General features: G+C 34.7%; 1 protein-coding gene and 1 long non-coding RNA gene across 6 annotated transcripts in view; both read left to right on the top strand.

Moving 5' to 3' along the window:
* Positions 1-360: 360 nt before the first annotated feature.
* Positions 361-7,434, top strand: part of itsn2a (intersectin 2a) — a 54,117-nt gene continuing 47,043 nt past the window's right edge. For all 3 annotated transcript variants that reach the window (XM_084431380.1, XM_084431381.1, XM_084431382.1), the window contains exon 1: positions 361-513. The gene's annotated coding sequence lies outside the window, so the exon portion shown is untranslated. The remainder of the gene's footprint in view (positions 514-7,434) is intronic.
* LOC311304922 lies at positions 4,241-7,381 on the top strand. 3 transcript variants are annotated; one of them, XR_014629963.1, is made up of 4 exons: positions 4,241-4,691; positions 5,760-5,833; positions 6,161-6,263; positions 7,044-7,381. It is a non-coding gene; the product is annotated as an uncharacterized lncRNA (long non-coding RNA). The 3 variants fall into 3 exon arrangements; XR_014629964.1 differs by having other exon boundaries at positions 5,760-6,034; XR_014629965.1 differs by lacking the exon at positions 4,241-4,691 and having other exon boundaries at positions 5,444-6,034.

The raw sequence follows: 7,434 nt of genomic DNA, 5'->3' as shown, positions 1-7,434 counted from the left end.
TTTAATGTAAAATTCAGTCTTTGAAACAACACCTCAACGAACATCTCGCAACTGTCCAATTTTAACTGTCCACATCCAACACAGCCAGGTGTGGAGAGATTTTCATATCAGTGACTTCTAATGTTCCAGGCGTGGTATTTCAATTCAAACTCTCTGCTAGAATATGCATAATCCACATCGTGAACTTGTCCCATTATTTTAGAGACATGGTATTTTGTCCGAGCTCATCCGGAGCCGCTCGCGCTAATCCTCGCGCACATCTGTGCAAGATGTAGAGCGAGCGCGCGAAGCTCCGCCCATCCTGCTGTTGTGAGTGACGTCAGCCCTATCACTTGTGGATAGTGAACCGACGCCGCAGTCAGTCAGCGATCTGCAGTGAGCAGGTACAGCCGATCCTTCACCTGGATACCAAAACCACACATCGCCCGTTATCCAAGGAGATTTCCGGTTACCCTGGCGCTGTTTTTATGAAATCAAAATAACACTGTGTCTTTCTCTTTCGCGATATGCACGGTAAGCATTTATATTTTGAGGTTCCCTGTAGGTTACTCTATTGTGATGCTTGCAATAAGGTCGTCGTCTATCGTTAATGTTAAAAAAATAGCTTTTCAATATATTTTATGATTAATGAGCAAATTTTAAAAGCTTAATCATTTTATGTTTAAGGAAAAAGCGCAGTTTCAGAACAAAAGCCCGTAACGTGTTGGGGAAAGAGCGGAATCGCTGCCATTGATTTCAATCACATAACGGACAAACTTGTTGTGCAGGTTGTGAACTTGTACAGCAACTCAATCCGTTTTAAGATGCATAATAATCTGAAACATAAGAACTAGATCATTGTAAGTGTTTCCCAGCGGACCGCTGAAAGTGTCGTCAGAGATGCAACACACCTGTCCCACTAGTGCACCTGCCTCCAGGATACCTGTGTACATCTACAGTGTCCCTCACCATCCAGCCTCAGTGCATATAGGAAATTCACTTGTTTTGTCAACAGCTGGCTCATTCGTGTACTGAATTAACCTGTTTTTGTTACAGAGATGACATACCAAGTAATTTTTATTCAGGATTAAATTTGCATTGCTTACTTAATTATGCTTGGCACATGTTATGAGGTTGGTTGGTAGGAATGGTATAAAATATAATATTGTATAGTATTAAAAATAGTTGTTTTTTTAAAACAACAAAAAAGTGCTTTTTAACTATTTTTGTCTCATCCAGATATTCAGGACTAGCTTGGTTCTAAAATTAAGAATCAGTGAAAAATCAACATGGTTTGCCCCTTAATATGAATAATGGATGGATTGTTTCCCCCTTTATTATTTATTATATATGTTTTATGTGTTTCTGCATGTATTTGGAGTTCAATGTCTGTGTTCAATGTTAATTATTCTTATACATACCCCAGCCACTCTCACTTTACCTAAATTATGTCAAACCAGGCATTGTAATAAATTACAGGCTTCATAATCTTGAATTCAAACTATTCAAATTATAACTCCATGATTTAATTTATGTATTTTAAAATGTATTTCACTAAAACATTTTTAGCTGGTTAATTTTTGTTTTGACAGAAAAAAAAAACACAACAGGTTTTGACCTTTTAATGTCCTGATAATAGGGTAGAGTGGGGGAAAACGCCCCCCTTAAGGAAAATGTGACATTACAGTGAAACAAAACATAAATGTGACTAGAATTGCCATCCCGGTTTTGAGTGACTATGGCAGGAGTTATTCACCAAATATTAAAATTGCTCAGCCTTCATAATTAATTAGTAATTTCACTGAAAATATTTTTGTACAAAGGGGGCGTTTTGCCCCAGCGGTGGGGTAAAACGCCCCCCAAGGTGGGGTAAAATGCCCCCTTTCTTACCAACCAGTTTGCTTCATAGATCAACAGCAAAATTAACAGACAATAGTTTTTAATCTCTAAAGGTAAAAGGCAAGTAATGTATCAACATGTATATATATTAATATTTATTTCAGCAATGTCCAAAATAGGCAAAATTAACTACCTTCCATCAGTGAGCTAACTGTGCTATAGCAAGCTAGCTAGTTAATGCTCACTTGAGGTAATTTTTTCATGTTTTGTTCAAATATTTAGATTTTACCACCTAGTTATACTGCATTAAGTGTAAAACAAAGGATTTGATAGACAGAAATATTTTATTATAGTAATTATGATAGAGAAACTATGCCCCCAGGGGGGGCGTTTTACCCCTCAGCGTAGGGGGCGTTTTACCCCACAAGCTATGAGTTTTTAAAAAATTTTTTAATTTTTAAAATATAATTATATTCCTTATAAATAATATATGATCTCAAACTACAGACTTCACTATTCATCTATCATACATCACTGCGATATCCTGCAGAACAATATTCTCTTAAACACTTATTTACTAATATCTGAAAATTATAGCATTTACCATGTAATCCTCTTTTCTTCAAATATGTCGCTGGTGTCAGCTTATCCATAGAGATTTGTATATCCCCGTTATCAACGTAGTGCATAGCAACAGTAAAAATGTATCTTGACTACTTTTAGTGGTTATTTTGGGAAAAACAGGTGGGGGGCGTTTTACCCCAGGGGGGCGTTTTCCCCCACTCTACCCTACCAATGATTTTAGGGTAACATTTTAAAATGAGGTCCGATTATAGTTAACATTAGTTAATGCATTAACAATGAGCAATATATTTGTTACTGTATTAATCTTCGTTAGTTATCTTTGGTCCATTAAATATTAACAGATGTACTTTTGATTTTAAGGTATTAGTAATGGTTGAAATGAACATTAAGAGAAATATTTGTCTTCATTAGTTCATGTTAATTATCTAATTTTGGATTAAGAGGGCAAACACAACTTTGTTACACCTTATGACCCACAAAACAAGCATGTACCAACCAACACTGGTTTCATCATGTTGTTCATATTACTCAGAACTTACTCATAAAATTATACTGTAACATGAACACTGTAATGTGAAGTGTCACCCAGGCTATCCTTTGAAGTTTTTGAGATTCACAGACTGTTGTAGAAGTAGGTTATGTAGTGTGTGCCAAGTTGCCAACTGCCATATATTCTCATAACTCTCTTCCTCCAAGGCTAACGCTGTTAATCAAAGCGCAGAGGCTACAATCTGTTTCGGTTCTTGCATCTCAGTATATGTGGGTCATGGGCCAGTTGCAGTAGTAAATAACCTGTGTGATGAATGGATGAGTCTGGTCAGGAGAAATATGCTGACCATCATCTCTTTTTTCTTATCGGCACAGTGATAAACTCACGTCAAAATGGCAACATTAATGATCGCCAGTTGAGAATTGCGAATGTCTTTGAAGATTAAAATCTTTTGCAAGTCATAATTGTTCTATCATTACATGCATATAGAGGCAAGGTCTTTATCTGAAGGATCTGTGCAGATGACATAATTTCCTGGAGGTAATATTCATGTATACAGGATGGAGTGTGTTGCTGTACACTACCATTTGGGGTCAGCAAGATTTTTTGTTTGTTTTTTGAAAGAAATTACTATACTTCTATTCAGCAAGGATCCTGATAAAAATAAATAAAAATATATCCTTGTTTCCACAAACAACTGTTTTCAACATAGATAATAATAATAAGAAATGTTTCTTTAGCAGCAACTCAGAATATTAGAATAATTTCTGAAGGATCATATGACACTGAAGACTGGAGTAATGATGCTGAAAATTTTGCATTCACAGTTATAAATTACATTATAAAATAAATTCAATTAGAAAGCAGTTAATTTTTAACGGGTTTACAGTATTTTTGATCAAATAAATGAAGCCTTCATGAGTATAAAATCATTATTTTCAAAAACGTTAAAATAACTTGCTGACCCCAACTGTTTGAATGGTAGTGTATACTAGTGTGTTCGTATAGCCTATATATACAGTTGTAATCGAAATTGTTAAACCCTCATTGCAAATCAGGTTTAATGGCAAAATTTACAGACTTTTAGCTTTTTGCAATGAACAAATCAAACAAAAGAAATTGGAATAGCTCAACACAACAAATGTTTCAAGTGGTTTCCCCAAATTCAACTGAAAATGCAACTTTTAATGACTTCTGCAGTCTGAATAGAATCCCTCACAGCAGCACAAATCTGCAAAACAGGTGTTGTCTCAATGCACACCTGATGCAACTAATCAAGGGCTTCATTAGTTGCACAAGGTGTGCTTGAGTTAGAACACATTAAATATCTGAGCTGGCTGGGTTTATTTAGTGTCGTGTTTGACTGCATGTTAGAAATATGGCTAAGTCAAAAGAATGGTCCAAAAAGTTAAGAGAAGATATCACCACCCTTCACAAACAAGGAACAGGATACAATAAGATACCGAAGGCACTAAATGTTCCAAGAGACACTGTTGGAAGCATACACTGTAAAAAATCCAACTTGCAAATTGTTAACTCAGTTTAAAATTTTAAGTTGAGTGGGCAAATTTTTTACTGCAATGTTGAGTTTACTTATAAAAACTATTTAACTGCAAGTGCACTACTATTTTGTCCAATGAACACAAACAATTAAGTTGAGAAAACTTAATATTTTGATTTCATAGTTCGAACGTTTAACTTCCCGTCATCGCGCATGCGCAGTCTGTCTCGCTGTACGTTACTTGGGGTTTCCGCCTTCCACCACGCTATCGAAGGGACTGGATTTCATCTGATTGCGGTAAGTTTTCTTTAAGCTTTATGAATGAAAATAGGCTATAAATTGCACACATATGTTGATAAAATATAGTATTATGTTAAAAGATATATTTCGTGGTGATGATAAGTTTATATTGTTAGAGATTATCCACGTAGCACATTGCTACTTAACGTGCTAACGTTACCCAGACTAATGTTAGAGTGAGGAAACATGCTTGAAAAAGAAGGACAAGGACGTGCATGGTGTTTAAAAGATGTTAAAAATGTTAAGCTCAGTAAGTCGTGAATAAAGACTTAAATGCGGTGCTTGCACTGATTGAGAGACAGAAAGCCGCTTCTCTCGGACTCGGACAGAATCTGAGTGCGAATTCAGCTATCTTTCGTGGCGTATTGCGATTTAATAATGACATACACATACAATTATGTCAATAACAAAAAACAAAAAAAAAAGTATTCAAGTAAACACAGTCGGCAATGTCTTAAGTGAACATAACCAATTTGGTGAAACCTAGATGTTTCAGTATTAGATCCATGAGCTCTTAAAGTGACCGCAGTCCGTTCAATTTAATTTCAAGTTTATTTGTCACGTATACAAATTTCAGTTACAATTTGTACATGCTTCGGTTGAGGCTCAGTCATTCTACAGAAGTGCAATATAATTAAATACAATACAATTTAGAGGAAAATTTTTATAATAGAAGCCTATGCAAAACTAATGTGTTATGTTAAAAATATGTATGTTAGCTTTGCATATCAAATAATGGGTAGTATGTGTGCGGTATGTTTTAAAGTGAATAGGATAAAAATATTGTGTATCCTTAAACAAATATTAGGCTAAATCCTTAATGTTAATCAATTAACAAAAGACAAAATCGCTCACTGCTCTTAATAACTTTTGTATCTTTAATATCTGTAATATTTAATAAATACAGTGAAAACTATGCATTGATTCTTTTTCACATTTGATTATTCATTTTCTGTATTATTTTTGCTACATGTTAAATTAACCCACTGTAACTGATTTTTTTGTTGTTGTTGTTTTGTTTAATAAAATTATGTATCTTTGTTCTTTTGTATTTGTCCTTTTTAGACTAAAGAACATCAGTACAGTGACAAGATCCTTGGATGTGCTAAAACAGTGGCCTTTATTTTTTAAAAGATCAGGTGAGTTGAACTGAATTTACTTACTGTTTCTTACTGTTTCAACAATGTTTTTTTTTTTTTTTTCAGGGTCTCTGCTCTCTGCTGAGTATAACAGTATCACACAAACTGATCCGAAGAGCACCTTTTTCTCTTAGTTAAATGAATACACATCTAGTTGTACAGAGCAAGTGGTGGAGATGAAGATCCTAACTTGATCATCAAGTAATTATTTTGCATGTGATCATATCTCTCTGGTTAAAGGCTGAATGGTGCCATCTCTTTTTCAAGGTAATTCCCATGCTTCACTTTGTATATAACTTGTTCCGTATTTGTTTTTCTGTCTTTCAGACACAGAAACTCCAATGTGCTTCCTCAAAGAAAGTCTACAACTCTTAAATGTCTGCTTTTGTTTATGAGGGAAAAGTCTGGAAACATCCTGAAGACTTGCCTGGTAAGAAGATCATCAGCATATACACTCACACCTGATATATTTCACCTATTTACCAGATGCTGTTAAGAGATAGGTTTTGTGTGATATACAAAACTTATCATCAACAGACAAAGTCATGGTAAAAATTACTTTATTAAATAGTTGTAGTTGAAACTTTCTCAGTGATCAGTTTGACTTCATCTGATAGCACAAATTCAACAAGTTGTTATTTTACCAAAGCAAAGACAGTGGAAAATTACTGCTTCACAACACTGTCCGGAGACATTCCCTCTGATATCTAACCTGTTAAAACAATACAGTGCACAATCATAAGGTTAAACAGTAATGTAGCAATAGCAGAGTAAATAAAATTAATATAATATGAAAGAATATGAATATAGGAGATATAAACAAGAAAAGGCAGCATGAAAGTAATCCATATGACTCTAGTGATTTAAACCAATCTTCACTGATGCAATATGACCAGTTTTGGGTGATGAACAGAATGTGTGCCTTAATACATGTACGATTTTGGGTGACCTAAAATAACTAAACTAAAACTAAAAAAAGCATTAAATCAGAATATGGCTTTGTTTGGAGTTGGGAAAATGTTTTCCGTTTATCAGTTTTCGCTCTATCGCTGAATTTGAACATGCTTAAAAACATGACCACCTTTACTTTTCAAGTGAAGTTACATGAGCAGACCCTCTGTTAGAGGGTTAGACCACTCTGTGGTCTAACATAATTCAATACAATAAAAAAAATGACCCTAATTTTATGCTGATTTATTTTCTACTGCAGGACACAGAGCCAGAAGACATTCACAAGGGGAGAAGATGAGGACCTTAACTATCGTTGAAGATGATGTTGCCACTATCCACTCAAACCCAAATATAAGGTGCCTCTCTGTAGTACTATAAGAGCAGTTTGGGCCAGATAATGTGCAAGACCTTTGCCACAGTTGTTACTCTCCTCTTTGGCTTGATTTATGGCCCCAATGTTAACTATTCTAAAGCATTAAAATACACCAGTAGTAACTGGTTAAGAAAAAAATTGTTTAGTTTGTTTAGAAAAAAAAACGTTTATTTATCTTGACCTAAAGTGCTCTGCAAGGCTGATTTTTTTTTTTTTTTTTTTTTTGCATAGTCCTTCAAAAGATTGTCCAAGTAGCTGCAATCCATATGGATAATTG

Source organism: Rutilus rutilus, assembly GCF_951802725.1.
Source record: "Rutilus rutilus genome assembly, chromosome: 15".
In the NCBI taxonomy this organism is placed as follows: domain Eukaryota; kingdom Metazoa; phylum Chordata; class Actinopteri; order Cypriniformes; family Leuciscidae; genus Rutilus; species Rutilus rutilus.
The sequence above is the reverse complement of the archived record's forward strand: the minus strand, read 5'-3'. Positions and strand labels throughout refer to the sequence as shown.